The sequence below is a fragment of the Panthera uncia genome, assembly GCF_023721935.1.
Source record: "Panthera uncia isolate 11264 chromosome A3 unlocalized genomic scaffold, Puncia_PCG_1.0 HiC_scaffold_11, whole genome shotgun sequence".
NCBI classification, from domain to species: Eukaryota; Metazoa; Chordata; class Mammalia; order Carnivora; family Felidae; genus Panthera; species Panthera uncia.
This window is the reverse complement of record NW_026057578.1, coordinates 63,469,663-63,490,944: the sequence shown is the minus strand read 5'-3', so window position 1 is coordinate 63,490,944 and position 21,282 is coordinate 63,469,663. Positions and strand designations below refer to the sequence as shown.

Genomic DNA, 21,282 nt, shown 5'->3' with positions numbered 1-21,282 from the left:
TGTGTGTGTGTGTGTGTGTGTGTGTGTGTGTGTGTGTGTGTGTGTGTTTTCTAAGGAGGGAGTGTCACCGTAAGTCTTGCCCGTTCATCTCGTAGACTCTATTGCCATTCCGAAAAGCGTTCAGTGTTCTTCTCACGAGTGTAGTTAAGCAGCACAGATGTGGGTGGCAGGATTGATTTCGTTCTGATCTAGAAGGACATGGTTTCGTTCTCCCATCCATTCTCTTCTTTTTTCTGTCTTTTCAAAATCCTGTTCTGATGTTGAAGCCAGAAATGAAAGGAAATAAAGTCAAGTTTCAGTTCTCTGAGAGTCCAAGGTGATGTTTCAGCCCCCTGGGTAGCTTTACTAGTTGAACCAAAGCTGGATGTGCCTCCTACCCTAAAGAGAACCTATCTAGGACAGTTTTATAAACAGACCCCTTTTTCAGTCTGGGTTATGCTGAGTGAGGTCCTTTTTGAAATAAGGATAACCTGTGTTTTAGGAAAAGAAGCCAGAAAGGTGACGTTTCCATTGCTCCATTTAGTTTTACTCTTCAAAATAGAGCAAAAACATTTCCTAATCGTGCTTAAGTCACAGCTTCTCTTGGAATGAAAGTTTCTGTCCATAGTCTTCTCATAGTACAGTTACTTCAAAAAAAAAAAAAATCCCTTTTGAAGACTATAGTTCCACAAATTTTAATTTTCATAGATTCCAAAGTAATGTATCAACTTCTCCTTCCTTTAATAGGTCTAAAATTATAATTGAATTTAGAATATTTTTAGTAATTTTCTCTCTTCGGTCTCAAAGGCAATGTTACATAAATTAATTTTTTCCTGTATAAATATTTATCTTGAAAGATAAAATAATATGGGAATACTAAGTGCTCTTCTTGATAGAAGGTGTGACCAGGAAAAGGGAATACTTCAAAATTTGTAAAAAGTAAAATTTTGAGGGGAAATGTATATTTTGCGTGTGTATAGTTTTTGTTTCTATCTTTTTAAAGGTTCATGCTGTATCTTTCATCAGAAGCCCACATCTATTCTTTCCTAAAAGCAAAAGTCATAGAAATATTTTACTTTCCTTTAAAAGAATATGTCAAAATGCTTACTCTCTCATAGTCCATGCTCCCAAACATCAGTGGGAATTTGTCTAACAATGATTTCCACCAGGTGGCCAGGGATAGTCAGTACTTAGGATTATTACCAGAATATGAAATGTTCTGATTTCGTGTGTGTTTTTAATACATCATGAGAATGACATTTCATATAGCTACTTGAAACTCCTCGGAGTTACTATCAGGGCAAGATTTAATTCTTGATTTTAACACCTGGACTGTGCCATGAAGTTGGAATCCAAAATTAAAAGATTATGTCTAGCTTAATCGGGACAGGTAGAAATGATGGAGTAAAAAAATGAATATTTTCCTTTGTACAGCTGTGCATATATTCTTAGGATCCGTTAGTTAGCCGAAATCTGTTGTCTTAGCAGTATTCAGGTGCATAATTCAGTCAAATGAATCACAGATGATCCATTTTAGAAGCACTTTACTATTTGGGTGTTAGGAAGATAATTTAGTTGTAATTTTAAGAAAATCACTTAATGGTATATTGAGTTTTAGCTCCCCCAAATCTATGTGGACAAAAATTATTGTTATAAATAAAAGAAGTGCAAATCCTTTATTCCAACTGCCTGTTTGGGGGGGGGGGGGGGGGATGAAGGAGATTTAGAGATGTTATAGGATGTAATTACAGTTTTCTATTTTGTTTCTCCATTAGACATTTCTGTTTGGAGAAGTTTTCTTAAAAACTATGCTAAAAATCCATTGTTACAGGGCCATTAAAAATGCTGTTTTATTATCCAGTGATTAATATCCATGACCTTTATTTTTGGATCAGGTTCATAAATATATACATTTTTCTATGTCAGTCATTGTCTAGAATTTCATTTTTGTTCTGCTTTCCATTACATACCATGAATTATATGAAATTAATTTAATCGCTCCTACAAACAGAAATTAAATGTGCCCTAATCCAGAGTTACGTTGTTTGCTTTTACAACTGTAAGTCATAAGTAATTAATTTTCCTTGGAAAATTAATTCACTTACCATTCCCAGTAGCATCATATGTTGACACAGGGTTATACATAGTTTAATATTTTTCTTCAGCATGCTGGCCTCAACTTTAGAAGACCTTAAATGAAAACAAATTAAAATTGACTCAACTGTATATAATTTGGAGTCATTTAAAATAAGTGTTGTTGTTATTGCTATCATCCAGGTGACTGGAGAATTACATTCAAACCTTACAAAATCTCCATTAGTATATTAACAAGTCTGAAACAATAGTAGTCATTAGTATTTTCTGTTCCTCAATTCTGGGTAAAACAGTTTATACAACAACCACCAGACAGCAGCAGCATGGTGTTTTACCATCACTTAATTGCTAGGGAAGCGAAGCAGGTAGCTTACTTGCTGGACGTTTTACCGCCTAGAGTATCAGCCATCATATCTGATTCTTACAGAGCTTATTTTCGGTGTCCGACATCAGTCAGTAGACGGATTTTCTTCAAGGTCATCTTAAAACATAGACTATGAAAGATATTTTGTTTTAACCCCCTACATATTTTTTATTTTAATGACTGCCTTTCTCTGATTCTTTCCTGTTTAATACTTTTTTTTCCTTTGCTTTCCATAAAGGCTAATGTGGAAAATGAAATAAGCAAAAGTCTTTCAGTTAAATAAGTTAGGTTTCCCCTAGCTGCTTCTTATATTCTGGGAACTCAGAAAATATGAGCAAACCAAATTTAGCTTTTCTTTTGCATTTGCCAGGAGGTTATTTTGTAAGGTGATTTTTTTTTTCTGGTTCATAGAACTCTATAAAACATATAGTGTTTATTACTTTATTTATATTTATTTAAGTCGCTAAGGTGAAACTCTAGTGATGGTGGCAATGTTACAGTTTTAACAAGTGGGGGCTTATTTTATAAAGGTGCCTTTGTGGCCACAGCTTTCAAAAATGCAGGGGGTTAGCAGTGAAATGCTCTTTATGCCTTTTGGAAAGAAAATCTGCTGTTTAATTCCAGTGTAAAGGTACTACTATAATACAAAATCACCACTGTTATTTTTTATTATTTTATTCATTGTTACAGTTAGTTTTTTTGATCTGTACTCAAGGAGTGAGCTATGTACATTCCAAAGCTGCATGAAGAAGAAAAGTGTTTTACTTGCTACTTCTTTCATAAGGAGGATGACAGAGGAGTCCCCTTCCCTGTGCTTCAAAGGGTTTCTCTGAGTGGCCTTCAGAGTTATGATAATAACTTTCTGTTTAATCATCAGACAAAATTAAACCATCGCACGTGTCAAGTCATATACATTTATGCTTATGCTCTGACTCAGACACAGAGTGTTAGGCAGTCAGGTTTAAGGGAAAGCAGTCTTTCAAAAATAATTTATGTAGGCATTTTAGGCAATCATTATTCTAAAAACTTTCTAAGCCGCTCATCATATACCTACAGTGCGATTACCTATAAATATGTGTGATAATCCTGAGTGCATTCTCACACAGCTTCTAACAAAAATGCCTTTGCCTTCTTTCAGAAATGAATACAACAGGATTAGTTTATCCTTGTTTTGAGATAGAAAAGTAAACGTGTGCCGGTAGGCATTTGCTGGTATAAATCTGCATTGCATTTTATAATATACTCTCTCAAAATATTACATTTAAATGGGAAGAATTTGTCATGTCCTTTATTGACTTTTATTTTGTATCAAAATGAACACCTTTTAGAGAAACATTTATTTTTCTATTGAGCTAAGAAGTGTAGAGGGTTGTATGTGGGGCGCGTACACAAAAAGGTTGCAAGAGTGTGGAGAAAAGAAGGGCTGAGTTTCAGCGACGTGGTACTTTACTCAAAGCTGGCAAATGCACGTTATGTTAAAATTTATAAGAATTATGGATTCAAGAAACAGTGTTAAGAGAAGCAAAATCTTTCACTTTCCATGATTATTTTGTGGATTCAATTAGAATGGAACTAACAAGACTTTGTGGTAGAAATGAGTGCTCTTTTTAAAAAGTGTATCATATGGAGATAGTACAAAGCTTATAATCCGCTGAATAATAGTTGTGACAGATGTTAAAAACTATTTGTGCTATTTGTGACAAGTCGACAAACAAGTGTGTGTGTGTCAGGAGGATTCTGAGGAACTTTGAACACATGCTGGCTTGGGTTTGGTCAATAAGATTTTATTTTTAATCTGTAAGCAGAGCATAAATAATAGCTCCCTAAAGTATGGTGGAAGTGGGTTTTGCCGATGGCTGATACCTGTTGGAGAGTGACATTGATGTCTTATAACCTGTTAATTGTTCAGTAGAGTCCTTAGCAATGCCACTAGTAGAAAAGCAAACTCGTACTTAATGAGATGTACAGCTATTATGTTCTGTTCCACACTGCTCTGTCAGAAGATTAAACTTAAATGAGTTTGTAGTTCTATTCACGAAAGTGATACTTAAATTAAAGGGATGTATAGAAAGGTAAAATGGCAATTTACCACCACCTGAGGTTTACAGAACTTTTCCAGATCCTTCAAACTGAACCATGCTCCCAATCACATCCCATTCAACCTTAATCTTACACATTGACGTGGGATAGGTTGGGTTACATTTTTGCTTTTACTAGAAACTCAAAGAAAATGGTAGTCAAGGCAGAGAGTACTACATGGGAATATCCTGTTTTTATGCTTCTTTTAATTTTATATACAATATTATATTACATCCTTTTGGCTACAGTAAACAGCTTACCTAGATATTGCCCTTTTCTTTTGCAAGCACCATTCATCGTTTTGGATTGTCTTTAGTCTGATATATAAGAACCCTGCTTCAAAAGACTCTGTGTATATATAAGAATGCGGAATAATTTAATGTCCCCTTTTGATGGGTTTAAATAACCTAGAGACTTATGTTAATTGCAGTGGATGGATTTCCTCATTTGTCCTACTAAACCTGCTAATCAGAAGATGAAAGTGGCAGGAGAACCTTTAAGTAATGTCCCGTCTCCAAGTTGTTGTGTCGTGTTTGCATATTAACCCAGAAGATTTTTGTCTGTAACACACACACACACACACACACACACACGCGCGCGCGCACACACACACACACTAGAGGAATCATTTTTGGATTTGATTTTTATTAAATTTGCAGAAACTCCAAGAACTTCTTACCCATAAACATTGCTACTACGTTTATCATTTTTAGAAATAACACTAGTTAGAAGCTATTTAATTTGTTTTAGTTTTAATATTTACCAAATTTATAGGAATCCTCACAATGTTGTTTTATTTTTTTTCCCTCCATATATGTAAACAGAATGAAGTTAAAAATAACTGGTGATTCTCCCCTGGAGTGATTAAAAGAAAAGTAATGTATTGTGTTTGCTAATAGCAAACTTGGACTTATTTTTAACTTATCTTGAAGTTACTATACACTCTATATGATATAACGTGGAAATAAGGAAGGAAGATAGAAAGACTATTCTAGCTAATAAGAGAGTTTCATTCTAGAGGGGCCACCAAAGAGTCTATTGTGATTGACAAGTATTCTAGTGGAGTCTTTCTTCTTTCTTTCTTTCTCTCTCTCTCTCTCTCTTTTTTTTTTTTTTTTCCTATAGCAGTGTTGAAGTCAGTCAAAGTATATATACAAAGCTGAGTGAATACCAGTTTCCCCAGTACAGGGGCTATTTTTTCAGGAAGTCTAACTCAAACCAGATGTTTTGCCTAGACCCAGAGTTTGTTGCTGCCAAGCATCTCATCAGAGGTCAGAGTTCTGGGCTCCGGGCCCTGCTAGAATTCTTTCACAAATTGCTATTCGGTGAGGTTTTAATCCTAATGGAAAGAATAATGTGCTTGTAAAATCTACAGTTATTACAAACACAGTATACATATTGTGGACTTCAAATGACTACATATTTCATTCCCATAAACAGGGAACACAGATGAATGCCTTGTGTGATAGCTTTAGACATTCTAACTAAAATCTAGTATACAATTTATACCGCATTAACCATTTGCATTTGTAATACCCCCATAAAAGTAACTGTTATCTTTGGGTGACAACTGGTAACCAACTCATGCCCCCCTCTCCCACCAACTTTTTTAAGAAGCTCTGCCACTTCATACAGCTGTTCAAATGCAAGAATTAAAAGCATTTCGAACTAAATATTGGGTATTCTCTTAGGAACCTCTATGAATGCTATAGCACTAAATGAACAGTTCTTAAAGTAGAGCAGAAGATGCTGTTGCGCCAAGGCTTCACTGTCCCGTATTTGGAAACACATATTAAAACTGAATTCATTTACTCACATTAGAATGAAGACTATTTCTCTGTAATGGAGAATGTGATTGGTGTATATAGCTGACCTTGAATTGTGGCTCTTTTGAAAAGATTAAGGGAGATTAGTGAGACTTATTATATCTCTGCTTACTTAATTTTATATACGAATGGTATTAGGTGCTTATTTTGAGTCTTTGCTGTTGTTGATTATAAGCCCAAGAGAAATTCCCAGGTAGATATAGGTGTGTGAAACCAGAGAATCACAATTTGGGCTAGAGTTAAGTATGTTAATTAGACCATACCTACTAAAATTAAATCTGCATTTGGGAGAGATGTGTTTCAGTTTTTGTGTCAGCAAAACAGAGAGAGACTAAATTTCTGAAAATGAGGGAAGTTGAACTTAAAAAGACATAAGACAGCAGATTCTCGCATCCCTGAATTATGTCATACCAGTATGAAAACACTTCTTGGTTTAAATAGTTTGTAGCATTTATTTGGGAGTTGGAGTCTAATTTCTAAATACCACCTGTTTGTTTTCATATTTAAGTGTCAACAATATGGGGTATAATAAGTATATAAACAAAGCTCAAACAGGTTCTCCAAATCTTCCAAATACATAAAATTTGGTTAATCTTGGGAGCCCAGAAAATTCTAATAGAACCTTATGTATGGTATAGGTAGTACTTTTTAAACTACAGTTTTGACTTTCCCTACCATTTCTACAAAAGAAAATCAGTGTTAATATCCTCTCTCCTGCACAGACAACTGCATTGGTGTTCAGAGGAGTCATCATTTCTATGAACATTAAATTCTCCTATTAGCTGTCAATGAGTGGGAAAAAAAATAATTTGTGGAAGTGTGTGATATAAAAAGAAAATGTTTGTAGGGCATTTGTGTTGCATCACTCTCTTTCCATTGTGCAACAGTTTTTAAAAGCTATTTTCTGGTCAATCTGTATGCTGCTTTATGCCTCTGAAAATCTAGTGTGCTGACAGGTCTGCAGAGTCTTACTTTCTGACGTGCATGTTCCTGAGTAAGTACTAGCTCCTTTCCACATACAGTACATCATATTTGCTACCCTTATGTAGTTTCACCTTATTATAGCATTGCTTAGAAGGGATTTTTTTCTTGGAAGAAAGGTGCGAGATCTCGTGGTATTTTTACTGTCTTTGACATTCTAAAAGTGAAATAATGTTTTTTAAAATTTGATTATAAACTATAATTGGTGACCTCCCCCACACTCATAAAGACAGGTGATACCATTATCAATTTCTGTAAAGAAGTTGAAAGTAAATGTCAAAACTTGAGGCTACATTTCATTCTGTATTGTATAATCATTCAAGTGCAATTAAAAGAATAGTCTGAGACTGTGATCAGTTAATGAGAAACAAACAATTTCATATTAATGAGTTCCCATTTGCCAATAATTCTGTCATTTGTAACTTGAATCAGTCATCACTCCTGCAAATAGCCCTTTCAAGACATTATTTGCAATTTTGCCCTCTGTTTTCTGTCCTTGATGTTGTGAAAATGGCCGTCTACTGTTACAGGAATGAAAAGAGATCCCGTTCAAACATCTTTTGTGTTTCCACTTTCAGTGAAAAATGTTTTTCAAACCTGCAGCTGGTTATTTCTGCAGGAGTTCCCACTTATGCTCAGATTTGATTGACATTTTGAAATGGCAGCTTTTCATGAAAAGCTGTTAACTTGTAGAATTCAGTTATGGTACTAAGACAGACTGACTTTGTTCTGTGGCTGGGACCTGTCCAAACTAAATAGAACCCTGCATCTGAATTTAATAGTGCTACTCAGCCAAGATAGGGCAGTTTTGCCTTTTTTTTTTTCCTCCAAAACTCTGATGCTTCTTATGTGTTCTAAAACTAACTTGATGGATATTCATCCCAACATCTTTCTGTTCTATAATTGCTTTAATTGGCATATATAGTCATTCTCTTACTTCCCCCCTTGAACATCTAATGAACAAGGGCAGTGCTTTATTTTAAGATACGGTGCTGAGAGGAACTTATTTCACAATTAATGTTATAAAGCACAAAAAAATTAGGAATATTATAATTGTTTTCTTCCAGCATAGAGGATCTAAAATGTTTGGAAACATGTTCCTACCAGGACTTACAGATTCAATGGTTCTGTGAAAATATTTTGAAAGCCATTTTGCATACAATACTAATCAAATATAGTTTATTAATATTATTTATTCATTTACTCAATAAATAATTATACCCCCAATTTCAAAGCAAATGTGCTATAAACCATGGGAATCACAAAGAACGTGATCCCTGCCCTTAAGGAACTTTGAATTCAGTATCTTCATATTAAACTTAACTGATAATTAGTGCTTCCACATGTACCAATTTATAACATCTAGTGATAATGACGTTTAATTTTTCAAATGCCTCGCTGTTCTTGTACTTGATTTCCGTATAATAGTCTCATGAGATGAGTAAGAAAATTTAGTATCCTAGTCCTTTGTGTTTTTTTGTTTTGTTTTGTTTTGTTTTGTTGTTGGCGTTTAGGTGTGTGTATGGTCCCATGCTATCCTGTTAGGAAATGTAAAACTCTGGTTTCACTTCCAGATTTTGGGGCACTATTTGTTTTGTTATATGGGGCTCTTAAACCTGACCATGATACCTGGTTTCACCTGTCCTAGAGAACTGAGACCGTTAATTACTAAAGACCCTGATCACTTTTATGAAGTGATCAGCTTTACCCCTCCAAGTTTCATTGAAATAGGTGACTCAGGTATGATTATACAGTTTGTATTAACTGTAGCTGGCGAATTGCTACTGCTTTACTCTTAGGTAGATAGACTTTAGGTTCCATAGCACATCCCGGTGGGAGCTAGAGCTCTACAGTAGGCTCTGTGACAATGTTGATGTAAGTAAGATGCGGTGTTTTAATTTTTATTCCTATACTTCTGAAACAAAAAGAAATTCAGGGTTGATGTTGGTTGAAAATATTGCTAGGATGATAATTTTAATGTTTCCCTGGACTTTAATTTCTTTTGATGATGTGTAAGGAGTAGTTTCAGAATCTTAATTTAACATATGTGTTAGACATACCATAGATTCATAGTTGGCAAACAGATAGCCAAAAGGCATTCCTTAATCTTTCTGTGGGATTAGTTACTGATGTAACTATTTCAGTGTTCAGATGGACAATATCTATCAAGGGACTTTAAAATGTCCTTTTTCATTTTGACCAATTCTTGGGGGGGGGGGTGCGATTATGTCCTAAAGAAGTAAGTTAACTTTTAAATTTTATGCATAAACATATTCTTACAGTATTACCTATAATTAAATACTGAGAAAGCAAAGGAAAATGTTCGATTTTTAAAAAGACTTTGGATTACTGAAGTATGTCCATATAACTGAATAAGCTACAATTATTTAATGTTAAGTTTCCAAAGAATCTTAAATCAAACGTCCATATATTCAGTCAAAAACTTGGGTTTGTATTTGTATTACAAGAAGAAAAATATGCCTAGGAAAAGTTGAAGGAAAAAGGAAAATCCCTAAACATTAAGATCAGTTGCTCCCCAGTGATAAGATTGTATGTGTCATTTTCTTCTCCTTTGTGCACCTGCACACTTTCCTAATTTGCTGTAATTAAAACATGTAACTCTTATTCTGTGGGGAAAAAAAAAAGATTTATTAAAATGAGAAACCTAGAAAAAAATCATAGCAACACATTGGAATCTTAGAATCCTGTTTTCTGGTATCTTTCTAAGGGGCAGCTTGAGAGCTTAAATAATGGTTTTAGTTCAGGCAGTGAAAACCAGTTACCTATGGGCCATATTCCACCAGCAGAGGATTTCATTTAGCTAGCACTGGAATTTTAAAATAATTTTTAAGTTTGATTGGAAAGGACACACCACCCGTGAACCACCAGCCCTTACCCATCTCCGTCATATTCCTGGCCTGATTTGTGTAACCTCCCAGGCCTCTGAGATGCATATATTGTATTTGTATAGGGTCTGTGCCTAATGCTGAATACTTCTCTCAATAGTAGAATGATCCATTCCAGTTTTGGGGTTTTGTTTTGCCTGCCCAACAGATGAGAATGGTGGTGGTGGTGGTGGTGGTGGTGATGTTGATCATAGCAGTTAGCATTTGTTGAGCCCTTATTCTGTGCCAGGCTTATAATAAAACTTAGATTAACCATGTAATCTAATCTTCACCATATTGTTAGGCCAGGCACTATCTCTTCTTCCATTTTATCGAGGAAACAACTGAAGCTCACAAGGTTAAAAATCTGTTAATAGTAGAGCCAAGATTTGAAGCTAAGTCTACTTTGATTCAAAGTCTGTGCTCTTAATAGTTAAGTTGTATGCATAATTAATATAATTGAGCATCGCTGGGCATCTGTAACCATGCTGCTTATGTTATTGAAGAGAGGACTTGGTTACAGTTGCCATTCTTGTTTATGCATGTCACAAATGAAAGGAGAAAAGGGTTTTGGTAGTATTCTTTATACTTCTGTTAAACAATAAACCATGTTACTTCATTTTTAGTTTGTAACTGTACACTGTATGTTAAGATATAGAGAGGAAATACTGGCATTTACAATGAAAACTTGGTATAAATGTCATTTTCTATACTAAAGAATTGAATACCTGTTTCTTAATATAAAATTATGTTGATTTCAAATATGCAATTCTTATATGTTCAGTCCCTGTTACGTAGCATATTTAGGAACATTACATACCCATGTCATAAGTATCTAACTAAAAACAAGGCTCTCTGGTAAATACTTTGGTACATAGCTTTCATACCTCTGTATACCTAATGCCTATTATTTCACATATATGCTTTGTTTTACCATTTGGTTTTCTTTTGACGAAAGAGACCAATTTGGGGATTCTCTGTAGAGGGAGAAAATTGGTTTATATAGAACAAAATAATGCTTTCCAAAGTTTTTAATAATCTCATGAGGGTTAAGTCACGTGACTCTGATATCTGAATCCCGTTTAGGAACTGTGACATGCCATTTTCAAATTGTTTACAAGTGATGGGAAAAAGAAAAAAAGAAGTGACCTCTGCTTTAAACTCTCCTTCATTCAGCAAACACAAAGCATTTATTACACTAGTAGTACGTGGAAGGTTTGAAAAGAGGAAAAAGCAGTAAGTAAAACCCTACCATTGATAGATAACTGTTTGGAGGTGTGTAAGAGGTAAATGCTTTGACTTTGTGCATGTCAAAAAGGCATTTGACTCTCACACTTGAATAATAGTTTCCCTGGGTGCAGAATTTTAGGTTGAAAATAATTTTCCCTCCAAGATTTTGTTGCTTCCATTCTATCACTTTCTATCATGCAGTGGTATTGGTGGTGATCCGATTCTCATTCCTTTGAGGGGGACCTGTTTTTCACATCCCTGGAAGTTTTTTTTTTTGTTGTTGTTGTTGTTTTTCCATTTTCCTTTGTATGCCTAGGTGCTTGTCTCTTTTCATTCCTTGGGCTAGACACTTGTATCTTTTATAATCTGAAGATGTCATTTGGCTCTGTTAAAATACCTTGTGCTATGCATTTGATTTATTGTCCTGTGTTTTCTCTAACTTTGCTAAGGTAGATAAGGACCATCTTAGGTGGAATCTGTCTCTCTTTTCTGAAATTTTCAGCCTTTGAATTTTGTCATTGTTGTGCTGGGCCAGCCCTCAACTTTACCTTCTAATCATTTTATTTTGAATGTATCATTTTGGTAATCTTTTTTTTTAATATGAAATTTATTGTCAAATTGGTTTCCATACAACACCCAGTGCTCATCCCAACAGGTGCCCTCCTCAATCTTAACTTTAATTTCTAAAAAATGATCTCTTGATCTGTAATTCCTTTCTTATGGTATTATTTCTTGTTTGTTTTTATTTTTAGCTACAACATTTTCTTTTATTTTCCTAAGAATGCAAACCAGAGGGATTTCCCCCTCTATCTCTGTTTCTCCTGCTTTTTTTGTTTGTTTTGTTCTTCTGTTATCTTGATATTCCTTGAAATGGAGACTTTTTCAGTTTTTAAGAGAGCCATGGTGATCTCTTCCTATTTAAGAATATGGCCATATGAGGCCAGATGGAGCTTTGCTATATGCAAGTAGTTTGCTTTATTGTGATCTCTTGAGGAGAGGTGTCCGTTCTTTAACTGGGCAATGTCTACATGCCACATTTCAGAAGACTTTTTCCCTGGGGCCTTTTTAGTTTCCTTAGTGAAGAATCCTACATTTTTTTTCCTCTTTGGTGAGGGAAAGTAAAATAAATATTTGCTGTATAGGTGGAATAAATGTTTTGGATGCTGCTTGTGGTGAATTTGGAGGTATACTGGGTTGACTAATGTGCCCCCCAAATTCATAGCTACCCAAATCCTCAGAACATGGTCTTACCTGGAAATAGGGTCTTTATAGATATAATTAAAATAAAGCCATACTGGATTAGGGCTCACCCTAATCCAATGACTGGTGTCTGTATGAGAAAACACACACACAGAGAAAAGAACACTATGAGAAGATGAGATAGGGATTGGAGTGAATATAAGTGGAAGCCAAGGAATACCAAGGACTGCCAACAGTACCAAAAGCTAGGAGAGTGCAGTGGAGCGGGTTCTCGCTCAGAGATGGTGGACTTCTAGGCTCCACAGCTGTGAGAGAGTACATTTCTGTTGTTTTAAGCTACCTAGTGTAAGGCAATTTGTCGCGACAGCCCTAGGAAACTAAAACGGGGTGCAGCAAGCAGTCTTAACGATCTGACCAGCACGCTCACCAGACCTTCTGAGCAGCGTCTGTTGCCTTCCGGCCTTCTGCATCTGGGCACTGTACAGAAGAATTGCAAACGGCCAGACCTCAGACTTGAGAACTCAGGCAAGAGTAAAGGATTTCCAATCCTTAGGTCTGTGAGATTTTAGCTTTAAAGGTGAGGGAAGGATTCGCCTCTCCCCTGGTGTGAGTAAGGGCTAGAAAGACTCAGTCGTGGCAGGGTGTGGCAGAGTTTTTTGTCTACACTCCTGTTCTTCTCTCTCAGCATGTGTAGTTAGGAGACCACCAGCCCATCCCTGGCATGGTAGAAAGGACTGTGGTCTCTGGACTTGCGGTTCCAACATTAGGAGCATTTATGAAGTAGCGACCTGATTCCCCACCTCAGATTTCTATCAGGATTGATTGTCTTACGCACCGGGCTCCTTTTTCCATGGTGTGCTGTCCTGAACCATCTCCTTTTTATGTGAAATCAGCCTGCCGAGAGTCCTGGCACGTTAATTTTTACCTCTCACAGAAGGCAACTGTTTTATAGTCTGACTCAGAATGAATGCCCCAGGTCTTATTCCAGTATGGTCTCTGGCGTACCCCAGGCCAGAGCTTCTCCAGAGGTTCCGCCTGGTTCATGAGCGCCTTCCTCATCTGTGTCCTCTGCGTGATGTACCAGCCTGCAGCCTCTTCCTTCTGACTTTCCTTCCTCAAGACACCTAGACTAAGGCCTTGAGGAACACATGTTCCTAGCCACTGGACTTTCTCTAGTACCAGGTACCATGGAGGTTTAGGCAGGGGGGAAAGTCCCAGCCTTTTTGTCTTTTTAAATTATCTTTCTATTTTTGTTACACTTTCTAGGGAAGATTTGTAGAACTCAAGCCTTTAAATTCAATTCCTGTTAAGATGGATAGTTTCCCAGGTGAGCTATCAATGGTTGAAAAGTATATCTGATTTTTAGAACTAGCCATTATTAAAACAAGTATGGCATGGTTTCAAGTCACTGACGACATGTGGTTTTCTATGCTGTCTATGCATTGCTTTCTGTAACGAGTTTCTCACTTTGTTCCATGCCTTGACTAGCACTACTTCCTTTTCTACCACTTCTTTGCTTCTGGGAAGGTATTGCTTCTGTAGATTTCACATTGTAGAGTGAAATTCACCTTATGGTGACCCCTAACCTATGTAGTAAATCCTCTGAAATTAATTTTGGTTCTTTCTGATCTGTGCCCCCATATGACTCCCCCCAAGGTTTCATTATTAGATTTTGACAGCCTTTTAAATTTGTAAGTGCCACAAATTTGTCACTAGAGATGAATGGGTAAAAAGAAAATTCCTTGCAGTGGAGGATATGGGTAAAATATTTCAAGCGACAGATCTGCATCAATAATGTTAATGTTTATAGGGTGATGAAAACCATATAAGTCTTAAGCCAGAATCTTGTTTCAGCTGAGTCCCAGAAATTTTGACCACAGAAGCCAAGGCACATTCCATTTATTCCAACAAATGTTTTTTTCAAGTCCTTTCCAACTGTCTGAAAGACAATTGTCACTCTTGAATGCCTGAAACATTAATTTTTTTCTGCCGTATTAGTGAAAAGCAATGGAAACATTGTCTACTATTCCCAAGGTGACTTTTGTCTTGCCTTGAGTTCTAAAATGGAAAGCAAATTTGACAATGTTATTTTGCCCTCTATTTTTCATGTTCATTCTCTGGCGAGGTTTTTAAGAAATTTTGCATCATTCTTTTTAACTGACTTCTGGCCTTGTTTCATGCCAGAAGATTGCCTTTACTGAGCACTGAGCAGCCACAGTCACAGATTTTCCTTGTTATTGATACCAATGGCGTTCGCTCAGTGGTTTCTAATTTTGGTGAAAAAGAGTATTAATATTTGGGGGACGAAGAAGTACATTCAGAAGACATCTAGAAAAAACATAATTGAAACTATCATGAATATGATGCCAATGAGCATAAATGTGTATGTATATGTATTTTTTTAAAGAGAAGGATAAATAATATTAAACCATTATAGTATGGTCTTTTGTTTATCTGCGTAGTGATTGTCATATTTTCTTAAAAAACATTAACGAAAAATGATTTATTAAAAAGTCAGCTATTATAAAGTTTTCAAGGGAAATTAAAAGTAGTGCTTAGGAAGAAGAAGAAAGAAAAAGGAGAGAAAAATACCAAGATTAAAAATTAAAAATTACTACCACCACCCCCCTCCCCCTCTCCAAGCCTGCATAGAAGCTTTCCTTGAAAAGCTTGGAAAAAAATGGGTATTTTTTACCAAAGTCATCTGGAGGTGATACCCTAACAGTATAGCAAGCATGTTCATTTTACAATGGAAATTTCATACTACAGAAAGCATTATTATATTACAAGTTGTTATGAAGACAGGTTTCTTGAAGTGGGCCCTTATATTACGTTGTCCTAAGTAAGTTATAATAAAATAGCTAATTAGTATTTATGAGATACTTAGTAAGGATGGAATGAGATTGTTTTCTCCCTTTTGCAGTGGATGAGAGAGTAAGGTAGCAAGATGTTACTTAACTTGTTTAGTGTTTCTCACTGTCTTTCATTTTCATTTATTTCCAAAGGTTAAGATATATAGCATAGGCTATACAGTCGAATTTCCTGAGTTCAAATTTTGGCTTCATCATTTATTAGCCTAGTGAACCTGGGCAAGTTATCAAATTTGTCTTCATTGTCATCTTAATCATCATCATCACCATCATCATCATCCCTAGTGTAGAATTGTAGTGTGTTAGCACTGGAAAGTATTTAAGAAACTATCAAATCCAACCCCCTTATTTTCTAAAGAAACCTAGGCAAGAAAATCAAGTGACTTAATTTTTCAGTAACTAGAAGAGTAATCTTTTAACTTTTATGTCCTTTCTATTGCAAAAGTTTTCAGATTTGATTTTGTGGTCTAGTAAAATAACTTAAAAAAAAAAATAAATAAATGTGGTCCTGGTAGCCAGTCTCCAAAATGGTTTAAAGTAATCCCTACCTTGTGGTATTAACACTCTGATATAGTCCCTTCCCACATTGTACTGGTCTTTGTGACCAGTAGACAATGACAGAAGTAATGGCATAGCCCTTCTGAGATTAAGTTACAAAAGTCATTGTGGTTCTGTCTTGGATGCTTTCATTCTCTTGGATCACTCACTGGAGGGAAGCCAACTTCCATGTCGTGAGCAGCCCTAGGAGAGACCTATATGGAGAGGACCTGAGGCCTGTGGCCAACAGCATTTGAGGAGCTCAGGCCATCAGCCAACCATGATGCGAGTGAGCCATCTTGGAAAAAGATTTTCAACCCACTCAGATCTTCAGATGATTTCAGCCCCAGCTGACAATTTGACTGCAGCCTCATGAGAGCTAGAACCATCCAGCTAACCTGCTCCTGGATTCCTGACCCATAGAAACTGAGATAATAAATGTTTGTTGTTTTAAGCTGCTAGATTTTGGGGTATTTTGTTACACAGCAGTAGATAGCTAATATAGTAGGGTTATGGAGAGTGATATATTTCTGGGATTTTTTTCCCCCCACATAACAGGGAAAAATTAAAGGACTGTTTTAGTACCAAAATAGCAGGAGTGTCATAATTATATAGTACAGGACAGTTCTTTAAATTGAATAAATTCATCTCGTCGAAAAACTTTGACATTGTTCTTTTTCTCATTTTGCAATTGACCACTAAAAAGTTTGTCATGAACTGACATTTGGAAACCATTGTACTTCATCATACTGTATTGCAGTTAGTAATTTTTTTTTAAAACGTTTATTCATTTTGGAGAGAGAGAGAACACAGGCAGGGGAGAGGCAGAGATGGGGAGAGAGGATCCAAAGCAGGCTCTACACTGACAGCAGTGAGCCTGATGTGGGGCTCACGAACCGGGAGATTGTGACCTGAGCTGAAGTCAGATGCTCAACTGACTGAGCCACCCAGGTTCCCTGCAGTTAGTAATTTTTGACTTTGCCTTCTTTTGTGTCCTCAGATGTTTGGTGAATAAAGGAAAATTTGTTGTCTTTTGAAATGCGGCTATAGAAAAACCAAACTGAGAAAACTTGGGTTGTATTCCTTGTTCATGGTAGAAGGTATAAGAGCACATGAAGACAGTCCTAACTTCAATCACTGTAGCCAATATCTGTGTACAGATGTTCTCATCTGTGAATTGAAAGGTTATACTATGACCTCCTGTAAGACTTTCCAGTCCTAAAAGTTTTGAGAAGTTATTGTAATAGAAGGCCTTCTATTGGAATATAGTCTAATATGGGAATTTACTTAACTTAGGAGAAACGGGAGCATAGGTCCTGAAGACCTTTGGCCATCATTCTTTTCTCTTGTACTATTTGCCAAAAAAAGGGAGGTAGCCATGAAATAATTTGCTTTTTACATTTAAAAAAATGTAATTGTTTAGAACTTATCAGGACTGATAGTTACCCAAAAGGAGAAAGAAGGAAAACCACCAATAGAAGGGACATAACTCCTTTTCTTCTGACTCTGACATGAACATACTTATGTCCTAACCTCCATACTTACTGTTCTGCTGCTGTGAAGGAACCAACCATAAATGAAAATGTCCCGGGGCACCTGGGTGGTTCAGTTGGTTAAGTGCCTGACTTTGACTTAGGTCATGATCTCATGGTTCCTGAGTTCGAGCCCTGCATCGGGCTGTCTGCTGTCAGTACAGAGCCAACTTTGGATCCTCTGCACCTATCTCTCTCTCTCTCTGCCCCTCTCCCACTGGTTCGTGTTTGTGCGCTCTCTCTCGCGCTCTCTCTCTCTCAAAATAAATAAAAACAAACAAAAACCCAGAAATGGAAATGTCTCAAAGCAGTCAAGTTTCCCTTGAGAAAAAGAAAAAGTATCTGTCATTCATAGCTGAGCTGGTTAGGTGGCAAATCATAATTATTTTCAGTGTGTCAAAATGCCGTAATTGATTTTTCTTATTGACAGAAGGATAGAAAAATTAAAGGGAAAGGGAACAGGAGAAAGTAAATTATAGTTTTATAAGAGAAAAGACTAGTACCCTGTCAAAACAAGGACTGTACTTTCTTCACAAATCTCCTTTTTTTTCTTTCTTTTCTTTTCTTTTCTTTTTTTTTTTTTGTCATTACATAGACACTGTCACCATTTACATCAGATTTGTAATAAGAACAATGTGATACAGAATTTTAAAAGCATACCTATTTTGTCAGAATATTTTTAGTTATGGTAAGCCTTATGAATGAATAGAAAATATTACCTTGTAAACAAAAAATGTGTTCCTGGTTGTTACAAAACTTTCCCATAAAAAAAAAAAAATAGGTAAAGTCAGTGGGTTTTCTTTGCAACCCAAGCAAGAGAGCTGGAATTAGCATCGCTAGATCAAATGATACCACTTCACTTCTGAGAAACAGAGAATGGCATTGTGTTCAAAAGCTTGGGCTCCAGCAATAGACCCATTGCATTCAGCTACACCCTGGCAGTGTGACCTTGGGCAACTTGCTTAACTGCTCTGTGCCTCTTTACTCTTAGGCAAAATGGAGCTAATTATACAACAATAATAACAACCACAGGGGTGTGAAGATGAATTAAGTTAGCAGTATAAAATTCCAGACATTTATTAACACCCAATATAAATATTTTCTGGTGTTATTACTAAAAAAATGGATTTTCTTGTACAAGGAACTTGAAGAACTTTGACAGCTTAGTATATAGCTTCTCTGCAGCCCTTTGTATTTTGCCCCTTCATGGTGGTAACACCCGAACCAAATTATGAATTCTCACTTGACAATTCAGTCCTGTCATGATCATTTACTTATGGAATATCTATCATTAAAGGTTAAGTGTCTCATCCAATGAAAATTACTAGGTGTTCATAAAAAGGATTCTGGAGGGAACACTCAGTATAAACCAGTGTAGTTTTTAGATGAATTTCAGAATTATTTGCAAATAGCAACTGCAAAAGAATTGTATTCAGTTTTTCATTTTTATAGCTGCTTACAGTGCACACTTCCACCTCTGTCCCTTGTTGCTGCTCGAGCCTTTCCCTACACTTTGCCTCCCTCCCCAGGTTTTAGATGTTTATTATGTTCATACCTGGAATGCTTCCCCATACATCTCTCCCTTGAGCTCCAGATCCCATATATTTAGCTGCCAACCTGACTTTTCAGTTTGGAAGTCTAATAAATAGACTTGTCTAGAAAAGAACTCTTGGCCTCTGTCTGCTAACTCTCCCTACCTTCCCCAGATTTAAGATGGAAACCATTAAGTGAATCTCTGCCATCTTTCCCTATTTTCGATTAATGACATCACCATCCACCCAGTTAGTAGAGCCACAAACCTATCCTCATTAAAAATTTATTTTTATTAAAATCCTTGATCCTTTCTTTTGCTTCATCATCTCCCAAAATTGACTGCTTCTCCTTTTTTCCACTCCAACCTCCTGACTCTAGACCACAGTCTAGGTATACTGAAAAAGCCTCTTACCAGGACTCCCTGTTTCCACTTCTGTCTGTTTTCAGTCCATTTTATACAGCATGCTTTTTTGCAAATGTGTGTTAGATCCTGTTTCTGTCCCCACTGTAAAAAGGATAAAATTCAGACTCCTTGCCATGGGACCTGTCAGACCCTTGTCTGCTTTATCTCTGACCACTTTTCCTTTTGCCCATTATGTCCTAGCCACACTGCCTCCTTTCAGTTTTGTGAACATTTAGCACAATTCCCTTCTTAGGGCTTTTGCGTTTGTTTTTTCAGCCTAGAATGTTCTTTCTCTGGCTCTTTGCATGGCTGGCTCCTTCTCATTCTTTAAGTGTCTGTTTTACTGTATTTCTTCAAAGAGTCAATCCCAAATCATTCACGTAGCCACCTCCATTCTCTGTGACTATCATGTTACCCTATTTCCCTTATAGCATTTATCACATTATAATTATAATTTTTATTTGTTTACTTAAGTTTTCATCCTGTTTGCTGCTGTAATCTTATTAATTAGAACAAGGCCAAATACAAAGCAGACACTCAAATAATTTATAACACTCATTGAATGAATAAATGAATAGGTTTTTATAAGCATTAGAAAGTTTGTTTTTTATTTGCTTGCTTTTGAGTCCATTCAAGGCACTTCTAAGCTTCACTTTCAAGCTCATTCAGGTTGTTGGCAGAATTCATTTCCCAGTTGTATGATTGAGGGCTTCAGCTTTTTGCTGGCTGCTGGCTAGAGACCACTTTCAGGTTCTAGAGGCCACCCACAGTTCCTTGCCACATGGGCTTCTTCAATATGACTGCTTACTTCATCAAGAAATTAGGAAAATCACGTTTCCCCTGTTAGGTAACTTGATCACAAGAGTGGCATCCTGTCACCTCTGTCATATTCCACTGCTTGGAAGCTCACACTCAAGGTGAGGGGATTATACAAGGAGTGATCACCAGGAGGTGAATCTCTCTGGAGGGTCTCCTTGGGGTCTGTCTGCCACAGTAATTAATGATAAAGTTAAGTGTGACCTGGATCAATGTGACTTTTAAAAAGAGTGAAACTTACTACTTCTTCCAGTTGGAATGACGGAATTGGGTTGCCTCTTGAAATTTTCTGTTCAAAATAGTAGGTGTTATTTATAAACCATCTCTTATGAACCAAGAGACACCCCTGCTTCAAAGGGAAAGAAAGAAGTTTTGTTAGAATATTATAAAAGGGAAGGGACATAAAGAAGAAAAGCTTTCATATAAAGTGGAAGTAAATTTCTAATTCACTTTAAAAGTCAAATTTATTTAAAATTGTCAGTTCTAACTGAGATGTACTCCATCAGAGTATTCCTCTTAGTGGTTTGAGAAATGAATACCATGAATTATTTGTGCTCTTACCTGCTTGTGTAGCTGATCCTATAAGGACCAGTGTTTAGTTCTTATATCCTAGAATTCTTTCCTTAGTAACATCTGTATCCCTCTTCTAAATTCTGGAATTCTCCAATTTGTATTTTCTTTAACTCTATGACCTAACCCTTGTCCATGGCCCAGTTATTCTATGGATCAAATGGGCTTGATTCTGCCCAATTCTGCAGTGACAGAGATATCTTGGGAAAATACTACATTGAGTCTTAACGAAAAAATTGTGTGTAAATATAACATATTTTCATATCAAAAGTATTTTGTCCCCAGGGTGCCTGGGTGGCTCAGTCAGTTAAGCGTCTGACTTCGGCTCAGGTCATGATGTCACAGTTCATGAGTTCAAGCCCCGCATTGGGCCCTGTGCTGAC

At 36.4% G+C, this 21,282-nt stretch overlaps 1 protein-coding gene and 1 long non-coding RNA gene across 4 annotated transcripts in view; one reads left to right on the top strand and one right to left on the bottom strand.

Moving 5' to 3' along the window:
- The window catches only part of SRBD1 (S1 RNA binding domain 1), a 198,482-nt gene that overhangs the window by 133,493 nt on the left and 43,707 nt on the right, over window positions 1–21,282 (top strand). The gene's annotated exons all lie outside the window — the stretch shown is intronic.
- On the bottom strand, window positions 7–21,164 carry LOC125936972 (uncharacterized). 2 transcript variants are annotated; one of them, XR_007462181.1, is made up of 5 exons: window positions 20,891–21,164; window positions 20,571–20,678; window positions 19,523–19,615; window positions 2,085–2,169; window positions 7–254 (listed from the first exon to the last, which is right to left on the bottom strand). It is a non-coding gene; the product is annotated as an uncharacterized LOC125936972 (long non-coding RNA). The 2 variants fall into 2 exon arrangements; XR_007462182.1 differs by having other exon boundaries at window positions 20,571–20,675.